General features: G+C 41.5%; 1 long non-coding RNA gene across 1 annotated transcript in view; it reads left to right on the top strand.

Annotated features, from left to right (window-relative positions):
- Positions 1-22,298, top strand: part of LOC117819263 — a 30,548-nt gene extending 8,250 nt beyond the window's left edge. Inside the window, exons 2-3 of the long non-coding RNA XR_004632499.1 lie at positions 6,072-6,189; positions 22,219-22,298. This is a non-coding gene — a long non-coding RNA (uncharacterized LOC117819263). The remainder of the gene's footprint in view (positions 1-6,071; positions 6,190-22,218) is intronic.
- Positions 22,299-22,534: the final 236 nt, after the last annotated feature.

Here is a 22,534-nt window from a genome sequence, read left to right as displayed (position 1 = left end):
AGATACATGGTTGAAGTCCCCAGAGATCAGGAAGAGGGCACTCTGTCTGGAGTCTGGCTATGGCAGCGTTGAGAACGTTGGACGCCGTAGTCGGGTTAGGAGAGGGGGGATGTAAACAGCTACCAGTACGACATGTGAGATCCCCCTGTGTAGTTAATACGGTTGGAGGCCCACAGCGCTCTCGGTGCTATCCTGGTCTCTCCAGACAGTCTGGAAGCCTTCAATGGAGACCTTGTGGTCGGGAATATCCTGATGCAGCCATGTTTCCGTAAAGCACAACATGCTACATTCCTGAAACTGAAAAAAGGGACACAAGTCCAGCAGCTGTACTAGTTAGCACCAGCACAATATGTCTGCGCCCATGCTAGTGGTCTTTTGGCTTCACATCTCACAATGGGTGAGGACACGTTGTCCTGGTCAAGGGTGAAAACAAATGCTCTTTTAAATGGAAAAGAAACAGAGAGAACTACAACTCGAACAGGGTAAGCAGGACCTTGACGTGAAGCTGAGGGAACTTGAGAGGTCCTTCACTTACAAACCTACTCACCAAATGATACCTTATACCGAACTTATAATAATTAATTATTTCACACCAAATATTGATTTGGAAAGGATATTATTGAGCTATTTTGTGTTGATTATTTTTTTTGCCTTGTCATTGTGAGAGTCTGTGACATCCTTACATGACACTGTATCCCTTACCAGGTTATGGGTGTTGTTTACTTCATGTGCCATCTTCAATTTTGTAAATTTCTCTAGCCTACAGTTTTTGTGACTTTAACCTCTCGTGCCTTTTCTCTGCTGTTTTGTCTCTCTGTTTTCCATCATATTTACTGGACTTCTTTCTGCGTGTTGATGATGGCTTGTTTTTCACAGCCCAGTCAGCTATCAAGCAATGGCAAACTGTTGCTGTGAAATGTCACTTAGTAATAGCAACGAATAGGCTTAGTAATTATTGCAATAGAGTGACTGGTGACTTAACATCCCCTTTATGTTAAACAGGAGTTGCGCTTCCGCCTGTTTAATGTCTTCATTGTGTTCTGGTGCCGCTCTCCTCAGGGGCGCTACAATAGCACACTGGTGTGACACTTTGAGAGTTTTGATTTCTGTGTACAAACATTCTGAATCTGGAAATATTTGAAGCATTATGCAGGGTCCCTTGTCAGTTCTGCCCTGTCCTCATGTTACCTACCTGTGCTCCCAGTCTTTCTTTATACTGCCTCCATCCTGCACCTTTGAAGTACATATCGAGAACACTCAGCACCTGGACTGCACTGCTTGAACAGGGGGTGGAGTAGGGGGGGCTTTGGAGGTCTGGAGTCTGGGGGATTGTCACTCCAGACCTCCCTGGCAGAGAGCAGAGAGTGCAGGGTGAGCGAGCACACGCAGCTGGTGCCAGGATCGCTGACTCTCTGACTGCTGGCGAGGAGTGAGCAGCCTGGTGTGGGAGTAGATCTCCCTCGTGTCTGGGGTCTCTCATTCTCAGCTTTTCCTTCCCTCACTCGTCTCAGCTGCGTAATGAGCACCGCTGGCTGAGAGAGCAAAGAGAGAGAGTCAATGCGATTGTGTGTATGTGCATGTGTCTCTGTGAACGATTGCTGATTGCTTGAATATAAATGGGATGTGCTCATTCACCTAAATCAAGGCCACATGCTTGGGCCCGGAGTAGAGTGCTCTGAGCGCGATGAAGCGTTGTGCTGTATCTGCCACTCAGCTCGGCCACTCTTCCTGCCCTACATGAAATACTCAGGGTAACCTTCACAGACTCTGTTGTTGTCACCTGAATTCATGACTGGCTGGATTGTTGAAGATTTTCATGTGCACTTAATCATTGTCAGGAGCCTGGTCAAATTTAACCTCATTTCCTTTATCTCATGCTTGTTTTATGTCGGCTCTATCCTGTCATTGCTTTGTTTTCACATGCTATCAGAAGAGACTCAGGACCTTTTTGCATTTATATTCTGCAGCAGCACTGCAATTAAGCCCCCCCATCACTACGTCTTTGTGCTTTGACACTGAACCTGCTACTGTGTAATATTGGTGTCCCTCTGTGTTTAATCACATTGCTTGACAGCCATAGACATAAAACATGGAGGTGGTCTCAGTGATGCCAAACATTGGTTTACGAAGCACTGTCCTGAAGTCCAACAATGGTGGTTAACAAAGCGGCAACATCTGGACACAAGAAATTAAGCCAATGCAGTTCCTTGAGTGTCCACTTGGGGCTGGCTCTGGAAGTACCATAAACCACATACACACCAATACAAAAAAGTTAATCTCTACAGCAAAAATAAACATGTTTACAGCCTGGTGCAAAAAATTATTTTAATCTGAATAGCTTATTTCTCTATCTGCACACACTATATGGGGGTGATTTTTTTCAAAACGCAGCAGTTTAGAAGATATGAAGATGAAGAGTTTTTAATTTTAAGAGGCTATTAAGAGCTGTTGGCGAGGAGGCTCAAAGCCTGCCTCTTTACCTCACACTGACTCGACAGAAGTTAGGTCGAGTTAATTTCCAATATGGCACCCGCCATGATTGGCTTCAAAACAGCGCTTCAGAAACAGATGGGTGACCTCACAGATACTATGTCCATTAATTATATAGTCTATGATCTGAACACAGGCAAAGAGGCAGAGCTGAGGTGCGCCTGAAGCCTCCTGACAAGTGGCTACATTGCATCCAGCTGTGACCCTGATAACACAAGTCTGTGCATTACTCTTACCGCTTATATAATCTTAACACATGCATTATTAAAAGTTCAACCCTTGTTAAGTGTGTGGGACTAAAGAAATAAGCTACATGTTACCAGGGTGTTAGCATTTTTACTTCCGCTGTAAACATGACTTTTTCAACATGGATGTTAATGGAGTCTCCTTGGCTTTTGGAGCCAGCCTCAAGTGGACATTTGAGGAACTGCATTTTTTGCACTTCTGCTCTGGCTCAATTTTTCAACACTGAGGTTGCTGCTTGGCAAGAACATTGTGCAAGCATGAGAGGCATGACATGTAAACGGACAGCAGGAGCCCCACATACACACACAGTCACATACACACACTAACAGGTCTGTTCCGTCCTGCTGGCTCTGATATTTGTAGTACCACCATTTCAACTCTGTTACTATTGCCAGCTCAAAAGTAGAATAATTTCACCCCACCTCAATGACTTTGTGCATTTCACACTGTTACAGAGGCATAACAGTCCTGTCTTGAATATTTAGAAACAGCTTTAAAAAACTGGATGATTGAGTGGTAACACATTTCTTTGAGGAAAAAAAAAGAATTTTCTACCTGTCCAAGAATCCCCCGAAAAGACCAAAAACAACAAACACAGTCCTAAAAATTCTACATTCATAATTATTAGTACAAACCTACTGCTAACACCTTAGTGAGCCATGCTGTTGTACTTAAGATTAACATGGATGATGATGAACAATCCCACTCACTAACACTAATCCACTGCTTAAAATAGTCCCCAGCATCATGCCAATGTTCTCGCAGCAGAGCATTCCCTCTGTGATCGATGTTTGCCAGGTTTCAATGGAAGTTACCTAATAAATGTCCTTTTACCTGTTTGAGAGTTAATTTAATAACTTTACTTAATACCTCGTATCAGAAGCTATCAGCTTCTCTACATGTGTACCAAGCCCACTCAGTGAGATCTTAACGATTTCTCTCTTTTCTCACATCTTCTGTTGTTTTAGTGCATGTGTCGCTGGCATAAGAAGCCTTTCTATTAGTCCCTCAGTTGTTTTATGCTTCTGTGCTGCTGCAAATATGATGCTGTATTTTTTGTGGTTGCAGGCATTTTGCGGCTTGCACAGCTTACAAAAGACAGAAATGCTCTTTGCATTCTTGACTGAAATAAACTGAAAATGATCACCGTCTTTGGTTTAGCTCTTCGGCTTGTGGAATAGTGGCTTGTCGCATATAAATGCCATCATGGGATAACCAGCCTTAGAAGAATAATAAATCATGTTCTGTAAAGTAACACAGCATTACTCAAGCTCAAAAATCCAAATAATCACTGTGTACTGGAGAAAATTTTGAGGTCTTACACTTCTTGTTGCTGAGGAAAGTAGTAGTGGAGCAACGATATAAAGTTACTGCCCAACAATCAATCAATCTTTATTTATACAGCGCCAAATCACAACAAACGTTATCTGAAGACGCTTTAGAAACAGAGCAGGTCTAGACCGTACTCTATGTTATAATATTAACAAAGACCCAACATCAAGACAGGATAAGATCCAGTCCCATCTTACAGACAGGACTCAGTCTGATCTCATCTTAATCCACCATGAGCAGAGCACTTTGCAGCATTTAGCAAGTTACAGGAGCAAGGACAAACTTCCTTTAACAGGCAGAAACCTTGAGCAAGACCAGATTCATGTTTGACACACATCTGCTGAGGAAAGAGGGATAAAAGAGATGAAGAGAGAGAGACGATAGTGGTGAGATGAGATTCAGATTCAAGGTTTTTATTGTCAATTTTCACTGAGTATACAAGACATTCAGGAAAAACGAGATGCTGTTTCTCTCTCTTCCAGTTCTTTAAATATCTAAGAATTTAAATATAAAAATACAATAAAATATAATAAATACAGTTCTATCTATAATAACAGCCTATGTGCACAGTGCAGGTATTGCAGTGACAGTTTAAAAATGTACAATGAAAATGAGAATAGATAATAGTGCAAATGATATTAAGGTGCAGACAGTATTCAGAATAAGTAAATGATTAAGTAACTGGTTAATGTGCAAAAAGCAGCTGAGGTAGAGTCCTTGTATGTAGTGTGTGTGTGTGTGTGCGTGTGTGTGTGTGTTTGTGTGTGTGTGCATGTGTGTGTGTGTGTGTGTGTGTGTTCGTGTGTTAGTTAAAGTCAAAGTCCAGGGGGCAGAGGGGGGAGGTAGTGAGAGGAGTTCAGCATCCTGACAGCCTGGTGGAAAAAGCTGTTCAACAGTCTGGAGGAGTGGGCCCGGAGGCTCCAGTACCCTTTCCCTGAAGGCAGGAGACTGAAGAGGGAGTGGTAGGGGTGGGAGGTGTCACCAGCGATGCTAATGGCTCTGCTGGTGAGGCGGGTGTGGAAAATGTTTTTGAGGGGGGGCAGAGGAACACCGATGATCTTGCTGGCTGTGTTCACTATGCGCTGCAGAGTCTTTTGGCAGGAGGCAGTACAGCCGCCAAACCACACAGCGACGCAGCCAGTGAGGACGCTCTCGATGGTGCCTCTGTAAAAGGAGAACATGATGGGGGGTGGGACTTGTGCTTTTTTCAGTTTACGGAGGAAGTAGAGCCGTTTTTGAGCCTTCTTGGCCAGCGATGCGGTGTTGTTTGTCCAGGAGAGGTCATCAGAGATGTGCAGTCCCAGGAACTTGGTACTGCTCACCCTCTCCACAGCAGCGCCATTGATGGTCAGTGGGAGGTGCTGCTGTCGGCCTCTCCTGAAGTCCACGACGATCTCTTTGGTTTTCCCCACGTTGAGGAAGAGGTTGTTGTCGCTGCACCACTGGACCAGTTGGCTCGTCTCTCTTCTGTAGTTGGCCTCATCGTTGTTGGAGATGAGGCCCACCACTGTAGTGTCGTCTGCGAATTTTATGATGTGGTTGGTGCTGTAGGTGGGCACACAGTCGTGGGTCAGCAGGGTGAAGAGCAGATGGATAGTAGTAGTTGTAGCCGTTGGAGTCTGGCACGTCCACACAGCAGCAGGCGACACTGAAACGTCCTTTTTTAGGGCCGAGTGTGAGGTAGATAGGTCATAGCACACCCAGGCATGCACTGCACTTGACAGGCACTGCATTCTAACGTGCACCAAATCTCTACTTTTTCCACACCCGATATACAGAAAGGTGCGTGGGCCCATTCAATACAACTTGCAGTGGCTTTTTTTGGCTTTGTGACATGTGCAAAACAAAAAATGCAAAATAAAGTCAGCCAAATGCTTCAGAGCTTATCACCAAATGATGTTTTTCTTTCAGTTGGAAGTCTTTTCCGAGTACTTGCTGACCTCAATCGATTCTTTCATTGGATTAAATTAATGATTTCACTTTCCCTTCTAACACAATTTCAGGCTTTCTTCTCAGCAAATTGAACACTTCATGTCTGGGAACCTGCCAGCAATTATCAAAGACACAAAAAGGAAACCAGGAAACATCTCTTGAGACTAAATCATCTGCTGCAGACTCTGGGTAAGGTAAGATAACTTTATTATCTGTTACAAAGTGAGACAAATCTCTCTTTGATGAGGCTAGACAAGAAATAAACAATGCCGAGTTTAAATAATTGAAAAACACATGGAACACTGCTCAAGTTAAAAACTACAACACACAACTATAATTAAACTAATATGTTAAAAAGACAGATTTTAATTTGTTTATTTGACCCCAAACACAGTTAAAAATAGTCACTGTAGATGCTTTCAGGGCCTGTAGAAATTTGTATCGTCACCCTTGATGCAGTGACTGGTCAGGTTGGAGTGTGTGTGTTGTTCTGATGGGAGTGTCGTTCCTGATTAATGACCGAGTGTATAGTTCAGATAGGGGAGTTTGAGGTGAACCAATTATTTTCCTGGCCTGATTAGTTATGCGGTAAGGGCTTCCATGATGCCCCGACAAAGTTGTGGTATCGATAACACAACTGTGTCAAACTAAGTCAGCCTGTACAAACAGCAAAGGTGACTTTGAATCAGACTTTACCCTGTCCACTTAAGACTCCAGAGAGGAAGTGGCAGCAGAATGATGAAAGATAAGAAAACTCCTCCCTACATTGGCACTTTTCTTACTTTAAAATAGCTGTTTTTCTCTCGCGTCTCCTTTCTAAAGATATCTATTGAAATAAATCATGCACTGCCACAAATATTACAAACTGCACTGCAGTCTTTGCATATCTCAGCACATTTTATGCTTTCTCTGGCATAGTTAAATATCGGACTCTGCATGCATAATATCTGTGGGGAGAAATATAGATCAGCCACGTCTCTCTGTATTCATCCTTTCACTGATTTCACTGCTGACACTTTGTCTGCCCATGCAGCTGAATATCTCTAAAAATGATGACCCAAACATTTATCCCCACTGGCAACATTTGAAGTTATATTTTCCAAACAAGCAGAACCCAATCAGTGCCATGACAGCTATCAGTACTACAGTAGTAAAAACGTCTGACTTCAGGTCACTTTCAGCAGGGACTGAAAAGTGCAAGAGAAACATTTTCCTGACATGGGACTCGTTCTTGGTGATATGAGAACATTGTATTTGTAATAGAATATGTTATGAGTTGTTGGTGCAGTCTACTTGAGTTTAGCGATTAAAATCACTATATGTTTATTCAATGTCCAGTTTTATTCATTCTTATACATATTTCTTATTTGTTTATTTATCAGGGATTGACAAAATTACCTGGCTTTCTTACTTATCACAGGCTGTGTTAAATACTTGATTCTGATTGGTCAATACCCTAAAACAATGATAATTAGGTGCCGAGTCCACTAACGGTGTTTTTTGTTCTGGTAGCGCCCACAACCTCAATTTCAGAGTCCTTCTCACCAGCTTTTACTGTTGTGAGGTTACGAAAGTCGTTCCGCAGAACTTCAGCTTCCCTAAGTAGGTAGGGACCATTGAGTCTGTTTTAAAATGCACTGCATGCTTCATACTTGCTTGAACTACACTAAAATATTTATAGAAATCATGTCATAACATTAGTAGCAGCTCTAAACTTGGAAATTGTACCTCTAAAATACGAGTGTGATAACTTTCTCTTCCGTAAGGACCTTTGCCATTGTTGTTGACAATGCTGATATCAGAAGTCTGGCCCCTTCTGGATTTTGATTAGTCGGTGATCAAGAAGTGACACTGATGAGCGTGGCAGTGCTCCAAAAGTTGGACTGTTTTCAAGTGACCACGCTGAGAGCACTGCAACAAAAATCAGCAGACACTAAGGGCGTTTTTGCGCTGAGGACACTGAGCCTGAATCATATTGGGTTTGAAAAGAAAATGCCAGCGCAAAAAACAGTGAGAGTGACACCAGGGACAACCAGATCATTTAGGAGTAAATATATAAACAGCCTTTATTAAAGGTGACATATCATGCAAAATCGACTTTTTAATGGTTCTCTACCTGAAATATGTTTCCCTGGCATGTATGCAAACCCCCCGAGAATGAAAAAAATCCATTCTGCCCCTGTTTTGATTTCTCCACCTTTCTGTAAATGTGTGCTGAAACGAGCCGTTTCAGACTTCCGTGTTTTTGTTACGTAACAACAATATCCGATCTGTCACGAAGTCAGAGCTCGGAGCTTGTTCAGTCCATAGACTGTATAAAATACAACTCAACCCCTCCTCCGTTTTTCATTACCTGCACAAATGTGTGCTAACAAGGAGCTTAGGAGGGAGGCATGCTAGTTGTAGGCTGTCTTAATAAACACAAAGGTCGGTTTTACTCCCCACGTCTGCAGATTTGAAGATCTAGTGGATGATTTCTATTTGTCATGGAAAAGTGCTAGCGCTAGTTAGCATAGCCACATAGCTACATGTTTGTAGCTGTAGCTGTGTACCAAGACACACGTCGACATACTGACAAATAAAACAACAAGAAACACAGAATCTGTGACCAATCCTTCAGAAAGGTCCTGCTGCCTTTCTGGCAGAGGTCGGTTTTACTCCCCACGTCTGCAGATTTGAAGATCTAGTGGATGATTTTTATTTTTCATGGATAGGTGCTAGCGCTAGTTAGCATAGCCACATAGCTACATGTTGGCAGCTGTGTACCAAGACACACGTCTACATACTGATAAATAAAACAACAAGATACACTAAATCTGTGACCAATGGTTCAGAAAGGTCCTGCTGCAGGCGCCTCTCCGTCAGGATCAGATTCTGGAACAGATTCAGAGGGTTGAAGCAACACGATCTGTGAGCAGCCGTGTATATTCAGCCAACATGTAAACATTAGATCAACGTGCTGGAGAGCCGAGGGTACATCCACTTCCAGAGGGGGTGTGGTCAGAGGGAAAACAGACTGTTCTGAGGAGGGCTGAAGAAGAGGGCTTTTCAGGCATGCCAAAATCTGATTTCAAAGTGTTTTTTTTGAGCATAAACTTTAAAGACATGTTTTAGGGACCTCTTCGACCAATATATATTGATGAAAAAAGCAATACATCAAGTTTAACAAACTTTTATCATTTTTACATCTCAGTTAATTGTTTTACGTAGCTACTAATCAATACATTTTTCTGCAAACAGTTGTCTTGTACAAAGAAAGCAGTGTTAAACAGAAGATCTGTATTCCATTCATTTTCTTGCAAAACAAATGCACCCTTTGGCAAGACAGTGGGTGCTGATGGTGCTCATGGGAAATGCAGTCTTCATCCCAGAAGAACATCCCTGATTCCATCCAAAAGGGTCACCAGAATCAACACAACATGAAAGCTCCTCACAGAGCCTTTTAACAAACAGACTGATTGGAAACATGCAGTCACATAAAATCTGCTCATTTTGGCTTTATTTCCAGGGAGTTTTCATCACAGATTTGTTCTCCTCTTTCTTTAAAACAAATTAGAAAGCAGTGTTAAAGTAATGAGCTAAACTGGGCAAGCATACAGGATTCAAACTGTATGAGCGGGGTCTAGAGGTTGACCATAAAGCTGGGGGATTAAACAGTTTTGCATTGGTGTGAGAAGGTCAAGATCATTTCGGTCACTTAAGGTGTTATAAAACCCGTCGACCACCATCTGCATTCCTGGTCCGACAAAGTTGTTGAGTCATTAAATCCAGACCGTGTGAAGGTTGGCTCAATCGCTCATAAGAAAAGTTAGCTTTGTCAGTGAAGACTCTCCAATCATGTTCAAATTGCTCAGTGAGCAAATGAGTCCTCATTGTATCCGTGTGCAGTCTACTATGCTTTATGAGCTTTTTGCTTGGTCCCTTATATATTTCAATTTGCATATAGTGACTTTTATTATTCATGGGAAATTACTTTACAAAAGGCCTTAAAACACACTTTGTCTTCAGCACAAAAAAAAAAATCAAAGCTGCAGTGAGATTTATGAAAAATCGAGCTCGATGTCAAAACAAGCTGATTACCTTCCCCTAAATAAAAATGGAAAAACAGACTTTTTCTCCTCTATCTCCACACATTCTCTCCTCTCGAAAACAAATCCAGCATTCCTGATAATAAATATGAATATGACTGTCTCATCCCTTAATATAATTCTAGGGATGGATTTAAGATATGCCCATGGAGGGATTCATAACCACTCATCCATATCTCTGTCATAAAACAAAACCACGATGCATTAGTTAATACTGCAATTCATTTTAACCTCAAGAAGGTGTCATATAACTCCCCTGTTGCACATGATAAATCCTTATTCTATTTGGAGCAGGTATCCATCAATAAGAGATATACTGTGAAGTGTGTCTCTGCTTGTTTACTGCTTGTCTGCACACTGATCAGTGGACAGTAATGAAGGACAAGAAGAGTTGGGGAAGTCAAAAAAAGTCACATCATTTTCAGGTATCTGTGTTAACTTCATGTTTTCTGTCAACTTTTTAATTTGATAGGCTTGTTAATTTAGCTTTGGTGCCTTTATGGGAATTAACAATGTTTTTTTTACTCTAGATCATTTTGTGCTGCCTTCCAGACATCAAGATTATGTTTCAATATGAATGAATGGTAAGATATCACAAACAAAAGATGACTCCTTAGCGTATCAGTCAGTGCATATCAAAGTGACAGATGTAAACGAGGAAAACGACCAAGCAGAAACAGACACGAGTACGAAACCTCAACTGAGAAGAAGAGGTAGCTGATGATTGTGATGTTAGTGACTGTGAGGACAAACTTGAAGTGACTTGTATGAAAGTGAACCAGCCAATATTACCACAAACTTCAGGGCAGATTAAGAGCAGCGACACAATTTCAGACCAGCTGATTTACATTACATTGTAATTTTCAGAATAGTTTAAGTTTAATAAGTTTAGCAGTATTAGCAGAGAGAGCATGCACTGACGTCTCTGTCCAATCAAGGGCACACCCCCTCATTTGAATTGAGTCGCCTACATCCTGCGTCATGACTGCCTTATCGGGACACAAGACACCATTATCATCAACATGTAGACAGAAATCAGGTGTTCTGATGTGTATCAGATTTATAAACCGGGGAAAGCTAAGGCTTTAGGATCTTGTAGATCCCGCCCCATTTCTATATTCTAATTGGTCTAACTAGAATTGGTCTGATATATCTGAAGTCGATTGGTTGTTGGGTCTGGAGACGCCAGGGTAAAGTGTTTGCTGTTGTTGCAGTAGTTTCAGATTTTTTGCAAATTTTGTTATTCATTACCAGCTCATTTTTTCATTGCATCTTTTTGCATTTTTCATGAGACTATTAGCATCCTTCATATACTTGCTGCCTGCTCCTAATAGAAATGAATGTGGCTGTTGCAATGTGTTCGTCCTGATAGGCTACCAGGAGGTTTAGTTAGCTTTGCAGAGGTAATAATGTACCACAATAATGTGGCACTTTTCAGCCTGTAAGTAAATAATTGAGTCACTGCTTCTATACTACACTTTTACTCAAGTGTCTTTCACTTCTGCTTGGTTTAAGTATGTTGTTTACTTTGCCACCTCTCGTGTAAGTACACCGTCAAAACCATGTTAATCCTGTTTTGTCAATGGTTTCAAGCAGATGAAGTGACAGCCTGAATTGGTATTCCTTCTTGAGTCCCTCTCTACATCTTGGCTTAACATTTTCAAAGGACAGAGGGAGGGGGAGTGAGTGCTGACCTATGCTGTAGGCCAGCTGCTTGTAAATAGACACACTGCTGTTGTCCTTCAGAAGAGAGACTTTCTCGCCAGTGTAATTCATCCTCGCTGCTCTCTGATTTACGGAGTGTCGCTCGCAGACAGTTGGGGTGGTGCCTTTATCTCCACCTTGTCTTGCTAAATGAATTCCAAATGGCACACTGCCCAGTTATTTGTCAGTGCGTTTGTTATTGCTGACAACCACAACCCCCCCTTTAAACAAATATAAATCTGCAGAAAACAATCGCTGAACAAGATGCAGCGTAACCTTTTGAAATATCACGCTGGCCATCAGTTTCCATAGCAGATCATTTCCCCCCTTCACATGAAACATGAAAGCAATAGCTGCATAAGTCGTGTTAGGAAATACTCGGCTGTCTCTTTTTGTAATGTCAGTAACTGGAAATGTGACAGGATAAATATGCCAGTTTCATTTGACTGCAGGAGCCGCTCGGGGGGTTCAATGACAAGTACTGCAGCCTTAGTAATAACAGTAGTACTTTTCACATACCAACCTGATGTGGCATAGACATCATAACATGTGACAGCACATTTATTATGCAGAAGATTGAAGTTGAAATAAGTCTGTAAAAAAGCAAATTTCCTTTAAAAGCCATGAAAAAACAAAAACTAATTTATTTTTCATACACGCTGATGTGTACAGTTTCCCTGGGTTGAAAGGGAGCTGAGCTGCCAGCATGTCAGTAATTGTTGCTTCACAGAGGGATGAATATACTGCAACAGGCTCACAGGGGGCAAAACAAGCCATAAGACAACATCTTACCATTAGCTTAGGCTTCCGCTGAAGCGCAAACAGGAGGGAGTAAAACATGTTCAACTCTTTTCAAAGCAAAAGTTACAAAACATGATGATCAAAGTCGTTTTATAATGAAGCACAAAACATCAAACAGGTACAAAATACAAGGCTGAAAAACAGACAAAATGAATTAAATAGATTAAAATCTAATAATAATGTCTGACATTCATGGTCCCCAGAGGACCAATTATTCTGATTTTGGTGATCGCCTGACTTTTCCTCAGGTTAAGTTTTTGTGTGAAGACAAATATATTAACATAAACTGGATAAACTTTCAGGATATTAAGACTAAAAATCAAGACATAATTTAACTAAAATAAGTTCCCCTGAGGATGAACCACATGACTTTGATTATTGTTAACTTTTACTTCCTTGTTTCCTTTCTTCACAATTTACAAACGTTTTAACATATACTCAATCATATAACAAGGACATTTGAAGAAAAAGTGCTTCAGATATTCATGCTTACCAGAGGATGATCCCTGGAGCTTCAGTGTTCCACCTTTAATTTTTAGTGACACCATTATGGGAATGTTAATTTTGAGTAAAATGCCAAGTGGATGGAATGGCAGTAAACTTGTTATACACATTCATGTTCCCTAGAGGATAAATCATGACTACTCTGGTCATTCTGTTACTCCCTTTGCTTTTGATCGAGGGCCAGCACCAGTTCATAGTGTGAAGTTTTCTTACACCTTGATTAAGTTTAAAAGTAACAAACAATTTTACGTAACATCAACCGCCTCCGCCCGTCCCTCACACCAGACAGCACTACCATACTCGTTCACACCCTGGTCACGTCATGCATTGATTACTGTAATTCCCTCCTCTTTGGTCTCCCTCTCAAATCCATCCATAAACTCCAACTGGTCCAGAGCTCTACTGCTCGTATTATCACCCAAACTCCGTTCATCAATCACATCACTCCCGTACTTCAGCAGCTTCGCTGGTTACCAGTCAAGACCTGCATCGATTACAAGATTCTGCTTCTCACCTTCAAGGCCATCCAAAACCTCGCTCCTCCATACCTCTCTGAACTTCTGCACATCAACACATCCAGCCGCACTCTCAGGTCTTCTTCTTCCATTCACCTCACTACACCCCCTTCCCCTTTTAACCACCATAGGGTCCAGAGCCTTCAACCGGTCTGCCCCCCGCCTCTGGAACTCCCTCCCACCAGACATCGGTAACATTGACTCTCTTTCCATTTTCAAATCACATCTCAAGACACATCTTTTTAAACTGTCATATTCACTCTGATTGCTCTTCTTCACTGCACTGTATTTGATGCTGTTCATTTTATTTGTATTTTAATTGCACCGTATCATGCCTCGTTGATTTTATCAGCTTAATTTTGATATTGTTTTTTAAACTATGCCCTGTACGATGACCTTGAGTGCTAAGAATGTCGCCTTTATAAATAAAATGCATTATTATTATTATTATTATTATTATTATTATTATTATTATTATTATTAGTATTAGTGTTAGTATTATTAATAAAATGTTATCAGGTTGTATCTGTTCATCATAGTAAAGCCTACTTTACTTACATCTACGCCCCCTCCAGAGCATTGAGGTCTGCTGATCAGATGCGTCTTGCCAAAAAGCCAACAAAGGACAAGGGGTGACCAAGCTTTTTCAATGGTAGCTCCTAAACTGTGGAATGAGCTACCCACCCAAGTCAAAAATGGCCCCCATCCTGCATACTTTCAAATCACGTCTTACGACTCATTTTTACTCCTTGGCTTTTAATACAGCATGAGAGTTTGTGTTAGTCTCCTTGGTTTAATTTACTGTATTTTAAATTTTACTTTTATTTATTTCTACAGTTTGTATTTGTTGTGCAGCACTTTGGGAACCTTGTTGTTTTTAAAATGAGCTATATAAATAAAATGGATTGGATTGGATTGGATACTTTGATAATCAATTAGTTTGACATGTTAGCATGCTAACATTTACAGAGTAAATTAAATGTCTGTTGAACTCATGTTTTTGACCTTGTGGGTGTGAGCATGTTAGCCCAACATTTAGCCTAAAGAAAGAAGGAAACTCTGCCCTTCAACAAGCCTCACTGTCATGATCATGACGGTAAATCCTGAGTGTTGTTCAGCGTTTTCAACAAGATAAATAATTGATAGTCAACATGCTCAGCTCTGAGAACCTATGATGGATGTTTATTGCTTTATCCGTGATGGATCATCGGTTGCAGCAATGCTGGTAAGCAATTAAAACAATCACTAAAAGTGACAGCAAGGCCTGCGCCATGGCTCCCCAGCCATGGAGCTGCAGAAGACTGTGGCCCACCCAGGGGGGCTTACAGGGAGATGGAGCCCAGTATTCCCCCACAGTTTATTCAGACGATGGTCTCACCAGGCTTCAGCCAAGTTAAAAGTATTAGTCTCAGTTAAAAACAGCATGTCCAGTCTCTGAGAGAGTGTAAAACCATGAAGAATAAAAGTCCCATTTGTCATGGATCTTAGAATTATTAGTCCTGCTGTAGCAGCCATTAGCTGTTGATCCATCATGGAAGAAGAACACGTGTGAGAGATTTTTGAACACCTGCAGTATTTGATAATAATAACTGCAAGGTGCAGTCAGAACAACCGCATTTTACAATTTTGTTTTAGCATATAATAAACAAAAGGAAATAAAGCAGCTCAAGGAACACTTCAGAGGCTGAGAGGAGGTGGAACTAATCCTGTGGTCAGGGAGGGGCTCAGTCTAGGGGGACATCATTTAGTGGCGCACGCAAAGGACAGAAAGACTCGTGGGGAGCAGAAGCTTTGAGACAGGTTTTGTAAACAGTCTGGAGGGCAGATGCTGTGACATTTGTTGTTGTTGGTTTGCCACTCTTTCCGCCATGAGGCTGTAGCGTCATGTGCTTTCTCTGCCGTTGCATCATCCAGCATCCTCGTGATGGCAGCGAGTGATCAAACAACACAACATCAGTGCTGCACTCCGCAGCACGTTCTGCCTTGATATGTCGGGTATAGAAGCTGCAACATCTTATATAAGCGTTTATTCTTTCTCTTTCCCCCTCCCAGCGTCTCATCATTATCAAAGAATCAGGATTGCGTCTATTTAAATATGCATAAGAGACTGAAAGCGGCTCAGCCTGATTGATGGGACCACACTGAAACAGATACAATTAGACGTAATTAAATCTTCCAAAGCCTATGCTGTTTGCCGATTACTCACTGGGAGATGATTCTATTTGCCGAGGGGCTTTGGTAATGTTGCACAAAACTCCCAGTCAAACAAAAGAAAGGCATAATCCCCCTCTTCTTATATTGTGGGCCATCCGTCTGAATTCCATCTACAGCGCAAACAGATTTCGATTACAGCAAAACCAAATGGCAGGAACAAATTGACAACAGAGCAGAGGTGATAAATAATTCAACAACTTCTTGATAGGCGTTTATGTGTTTTTTTCTTTAAAAAGCCCCCACTTTCCTGGGGTTAGCTCCAGCCTTATTAGCGTTATTGTTGAGTTTGATAAAGTTTGGGATTCATGTACCCCTGAGAGCAAACATTGACCTTGCCAAATGTGCAAGAAAAACAGAGCTGACTCCAAGAATATTTTTGGAGCAGGGTGTTTGGACATTCATGTATTCATCTCCAGAGGAGTTCAGATGCTGAGATACTGAGGTTTTTTTTTTTTTTTTTGGTGGAAAAGACTTCATGCCGGGAACACACAGTGCCTGGCTGGTGCTCATTTTGATCCAAAGCAACTAAAAAAGGAGTAAACAAGCTGGAAGAAAAAGCCCAATGAGAAAAGGGCTGCTTCTAACAACACCACTCAAAACACAACAGGCACCAAAAGCCGAAAAACCAAGGGGCTGAACTGAGAGGTTCAGAGCTGTTTTTGTTGTCTCCTTGGGTCAGCTTTCTCTGAAGAAGTGTGACTTTCTGTGGCAATAAATCAAAACCCATGCAGCCATGTTGCATGGTGTAACACCGGCACAGAGGTAGGGACACCTGGAGAGACTGAGAGCAGCTAAACTTCTAACATAAATAACTTTGACTGAGTAGAAATTAAAATATGTGATAATACGAGTCAGCTTTTCACCACCATAAAAGTGACTCACTGAAAACAAGGTAAAGTCTGCAAATCAAACATAAACCAAAAGGTGTAGGATACATTTTTATAGTTAATAGCTGAAGTAATTGAACATTTTCTCAAAACCCACAACTTTTATTTGTGTAGTATCTTTTAAAACAGTAAAACCAAGCTCTTTAAAATAGCAACAAAAAAAACCAGGACTTAATGTGACATGAGAAAAGCACTAAAGAAAGTGCACCTTAGTAAGAATAAACCAAAATAGAGTATATTTTAGTCTCTAAATAAGAACTCTTAGGCTAAAACTGTTCTGCTTTTTAAAAAATATTGAGTCTGACATCAGCATTTTGACAATCTGAGCACTATAGTAAAATGAGCCACCAAAGACAGAACAGGGTGTGATGGATGTATATGAAAATGTCAAGGTATTAAAGAGAGTGAAAGGGAAACACACCTTGCGGTAACTCTAACATGCTTTTCATTGGGACTGGATTTAAATCAAGTGAAGTTGTTGAAATGTCCAGATTCTACTATGTCTCATGATAGCACAAGTGGGACCAAAATGGCATAAACATTAATATTTGTCTAAAAAGATTGTAGTGACAACATGTAGTGTTGTATTATCGGGCTGCACCATCCATCCATTATCTGGACCGCTTATCCCGTTAGGGGTCACGGGGGGGCTGGAGCCTATCCCAGCTGGTTTTCGGGCAGAAGGCAGGGTACACCCTGGACAGATCGCCAACCTTTCACAGGGCAAACATGGAGAGACAGACAACCATTCACGCACACACTCACACCTACAGGCAATTTAGAGTGATCAATAAACCTGGTGAGCATGTTTTTGGACTGTGGGAGGAAGCCGGAGTACCCGGAGAGAACCCATGCATGCACAAAGAGAACATGCAAACTCCACACAGAAAGGCACCTGCCCGGCCAGGGATTCGATCCAGGAACCTTTTAGCTTTAATGCAACAGCGCTACCCACTGCAGCACCGTGCAGCTGTGGGGCTGCACGATATTGCAAAGAAAATGCCATCGCGAAATCTCTTCTTTCTCTGATTTCTAAGGGTATATTAACAAATATAAAACTGTTTATTGATCTGGAGTTGTAATCAATTTTGAGCAAACAAAAGAAAATTGGAATGTTAAACATGCGATTAAAAATCAATCGCAGCTAAAAAAAATCATTTGTCAGCCCTGATTTAAATATTCCGTCTGAAAAAAAGTTTTTGGCAGAAGAGTTGTTGTCCCAGCAATAAAATATAATAAATATCATTAATTAAATTACAACCTGCTGAACCTTCTCTCTGGAGCTTTAATCCCCTCCTAATACATCATTAAAAGTACTGATGCCAAGACTCTTCCAAGAGAATGTTTCACTTAAAACACAATCATTGTATTCCTTATCACTAAAAACAAGACTGACAGTGACAGTAAATCAGAGAAAATATCAATAGTGGTATCAATGAAGACTGTGATCATTAAGGAGTCTCATTAATGGTATCAATATCAATAATAAACCATCTCTATGCATGAAGTGTTTCAGATCATTGGTTTGATATCACTCATCCTGTGATGTGACTGTTTGCACTCATTGCAAAACTGACAGATGAATGATATATTGTGCTGCAGAGTTAACAGTGTGAAATCACATCTTGATTAAATTTATTAGAGTAAACACAAGGCTTCATTTTATCAGATGAGGAAGGTGGGAAACCTGTTCTGTTTAATTCAAGCTTGTCTCTAAAGATCAACCATTTATCACTGTTTAGACGTGTTCGCGTGGCTCACGAGACGATGTTTCTTAGACCGATTAGATCCCCTTTCCCTCTAACGCTCTTTAGGCTGGAGGTAGCAACGCTCCAAATCTCCTCAGTCAGCAAACATTGCACTTTTACTCCTAGAATATCTGTGACTATCAGACTGTTTTTAACCTCTGCTCCCATTGAGGAGCATTTATTCCGAACAAGCCCTCCAAGCTGTCTTTTGTGGCTCTCAGGGAAACTGCCACCACTAATCAGGACACAAGCACAGTGGGCCCACTTCCTGCTGCGCCTGTTGATGCAGACTGAGTGCGAGAATGTGATATAGAGACACAGACACACTTTTTATGTGAATGTGTCCTTGGCTTACTGTGCATGGCTTCCCTGTGAGCGCATATATGCTTCTCGGTGACAGCATAGAGAAAAAACTTTGTTTATCAGTAGTTAAAGGGAGTGAAAAAATCTCCCCAGTTAAGAGACACGTCTGCTAATTATGCAGCCATTCCTCAGGCCATATTCAGTCAGATTGGCTCTTTGAAATGCAAGCGAAGTCAAGACTTGTTTCCCCTTCTTGCTATGCAATCTTTATTGCATGCACTGAGTAGGATTATTGCTACCCTATGGAGCTTAAATAGTTTTAACCTGCATTTACAGCTAGCCTATTTTCAAAGCAGGCCCAGAGTAGTGCTCAGACCTGTTAGAGTGCAGCTCTATTGTTGATGGCAATTTAGTAGGAGGCGATTAAAGCAAGCCCTGACACAAATTAAAGTCGGAGTCTATTGTTGATTGTATTTTGACTTCTAACAAGGCACAGGCTTTCGTACGGCCGGCGTTTTCATTAAGTCTGTTTCTGAACAGAATGGAAATGGAGGAGAAAGTCTTTAACACTCGGCCCGCATAATTGACTGGGAAAGAGCCGAACGTTTAAGAATTGTCCCTTGGCCCCCCCAGACCAAATATCTTTCTGCAATGCCTAGTAATTAAGAAACACTGATTGCTGTTTTAATGACTTCCTTCCAGTGCTCAATATATTGGCGCTGTGTAAGGTTAGCTGTGTGCGTGTGTGTGTGTGTGTGAGTGTGTGTGTGTGTGTGTGTGTGTGCAAGGGAGGTCTGAGTATGAAACGGCCGCTGCGACAGGCTCTCTGGGGAGTCGAGGTGTCATTCTCATCCCATTACCAGGCAGGATCCCTTTCATTCCCTGCTCCCACACCAGTCATATGTATCTCACTGACTCACACACACAGATACACACACACGTTTGTCCAAAGTGACACAGTGCACATGCCATTCCTCTATGACCATTATTAGGACCAGTGCATTGTTGAAAAATGTTAATTGTGCGTTTGAACATTTAGGAATAATCTCTTGTTTCTTCTCCTTTCGTTATGTTCCGAATGATTGCCTTTTTTAAGTGATAACATCTAAAAACTGTGAAACCCAACTCTCCCACTAGGACACCTCTGGGTGCTGAGCAAGTGCAACTTCTAGATGTAACACCACAGTGTCTGATAATTGCTGTCAGACCAGCAACCTCACTTTTGTAACATTGCAGGAAAGAAATTGTGTTCAGCTAGAAACTGTGAGGTTCTGATTCAGCTCTCAGGTTTAGTGTGGAAGCTACACAGTTTGTTATTGAAAGTGTTAAGTTAGTGCTTTTAGTCACACAAACTCTTAGTAGCTTAATTCACAATGTTTTCACACAACAATAATACTCATTTATCCCACCTCTCCACAGTTTCCTGAACAAGCACATCTTTCCACTGCAAAAGAAATGATGCATAGTTTCCTGCACCAGTAGCAGTCAGAGTTTATATTGTGTTGCAGAAGTAGTAACACCATGAAAGAACAGAAAAAAATGCCAACTTTACAGAAAGTCTAACTCAATTGACAGAAAACCCCACATACAAGATACCAGACTGTTTCCCAAGTGAGAAGAAAACATCACAGAAATCTCTTTTCACACCACAGATGTCACCACAAGCGAGAAAAAATAACTCTGCGTGGTTTACCAGTTCAAATATCTCTTCTTCAACATGAAGAGAACAAAAATAGATAAAAGAGACACTCGAATGAGCGCTGAGTTTTGTTTCAAATTGCCAGTAACACACCTTAGATCAATGCTCACTTCGACACTGCATTGTACGAAAAGGAGAAGAGAAAAAAGTGTTTCCAGCCAAAAGTGGAACCACTGGCCCCCGAACAAAACACCAAGTACTTTCACTCATATGTGCAAACTGTGTAACATATCTAAACTTTTATGAAAGAAAGCAATCATGTAATAGGCAATGTCACAAATTGATACATGTTTGCATTATTTGTTATATATTTTTCATTATTGTCATGCATAAATCTTCAAGAGGTGAGAAATACTTTGAAAACTTTTCTGCATTAAAAGGCTTTAAAACTCATGTATGCAAAGAAAACCATGATTTGAGAGGCTGTAGGGGTCAAGGTTAGTAGAGATGAGTAGGGCTCAAGGTAAATAGGGATGAGTAGGGTTGAGGTAAGGAGGGACAAGTAGGGGTTGAGGTAAGGAGGGATAAGTAGGGGTTGAGGTAAGGAGGGATAAGTAGGGGTCGATAAATGGAGGGATAAGCAGGGGTGAGTTAAGGTGGGATGATTAGGGGTCAAGGTAACGAGGGATGAGTAGTGGTTGAGGTAAAGGGGGATTGTAGGGGTCGGGGTAAGGAGGGATGAGTAGGGGTTGAGGTAGGGAGGGACAAGAAGGGGTCGAGGTAGGGAGGGACAAGAAGGGGTCGAGGCAGGGAGGGACAAGAAGGGATCGAGGAATGGAGAGGCAGGTAATGGTCAAGATAAAGAAGGATGAGTACGGTCCAAGGGAAAAGGGGGTTGAGTAGGGGTCAAGGTAATAAGGGATGAGTAGATGTAAGGAGGGATGAGCCTGGGTTTAGGTACCTGGATAGTCAGGAATAGATACTCAGGGTGGGGACACACCTCTGGTTCAAAAACCACGGTGTAACGCTGTGCTCGAACTTTGACTCTCAGCTCTCTGTTCTACTAGAAATCAGCACCTTGCAAAATATTTGAAGGATGAACTTAGAATTACATTTTATTCTACTGCATTTCAGTCAGGAGAGATGTCCCTAGGCATGAGCAAATATTTATTTTAAAAAGTAGATAAGGATGAGAAATGTGCTAAATTCTTTGCGATTAGACATCATTACATGCCACGTGTGTTCAAAGGGGTAGTCAGGCCAAAAGCAGGATAGTACAACCCCCTCCCCCGATGAAGTGTTGACACTGGTGGTGGTGATGAAAGAAGGACACTGATGAGATGGACTGGAGGTGATTGGGGTGGAAGAGGGTCACGGCAATCGGACTGAGACAACAACGGAAAGGGGAAGAGAGAGAGAAAGAGGTTAAAACATCTGACAGCAACAGGACGATTGGTCAATAGAGGTCAGGGCGGAATACAGTTGGTTAAGTGCTTAAAGAGTAAATGTCCATGATCAACTGATCACTGGAGCAGTAAGAGGCAGAGAGAGAGAGAGAGAGAGAGAGAGAGAGAGAGAGAGAGAGAGAGAGAGAGAGAGAGAGAGAGAGAGAAAGAGAGAGAGAGAGACATGAATGAATCAGTATGATCCATCTAGTGAAAAAAATATGTTTATATGAAACTGATTTTTGAAAAACAGTATGGGACCCTTTAATCCTATATCTGTCCAAACACACTGTAACTATGTTTTGTAAGGTGTTCTTTAAAGCTGTTTTTATGTTTTTTTATTAAATAACTGCTTCTCTCTCTTGAACAGCCGGCGACACAGAGGTGGAAGATTATGCTCCTCTTCTTCTGCATCCATGCTGTCACTAAATCAACCCAGCTTAAACTGCTCCCGTTTCAGGAATAGCAGGAGGTATTTATCCTTTCTGCAGAGAGAACAGCGCTAACAATCCTCACACAGATTGTGTTCCTCCTCTACTCGGTACATTACATTAGTCCTGATGAGCAAGGGAGCGGAGAGCAGTGGTACAGGAGGCACCGGTCGGATCAGGAACAATTTACAGGAATTATCTGTCACTGTTTTACTTTCATTATCACACCTCCATCGCTCCTGTTTACTTGTGAGC

This window comes from Notolabrus celidotus, chromosome 9, assembly GCF_009762535.1.
Source record: "Notolabrus celidotus isolate fNotCel1 chromosome 9, fNotCel1.pri, whole genome shotgun sequence".
Lineage (NCBI taxonomy): Eukaryota > Metazoa > Chordata > Actinopteri > Labriformes > Labridae > Notolabrus > Notolabrus celidotus.
This window is presented reverse-complemented; position numbering and strand designations above follow the sequence as displayed.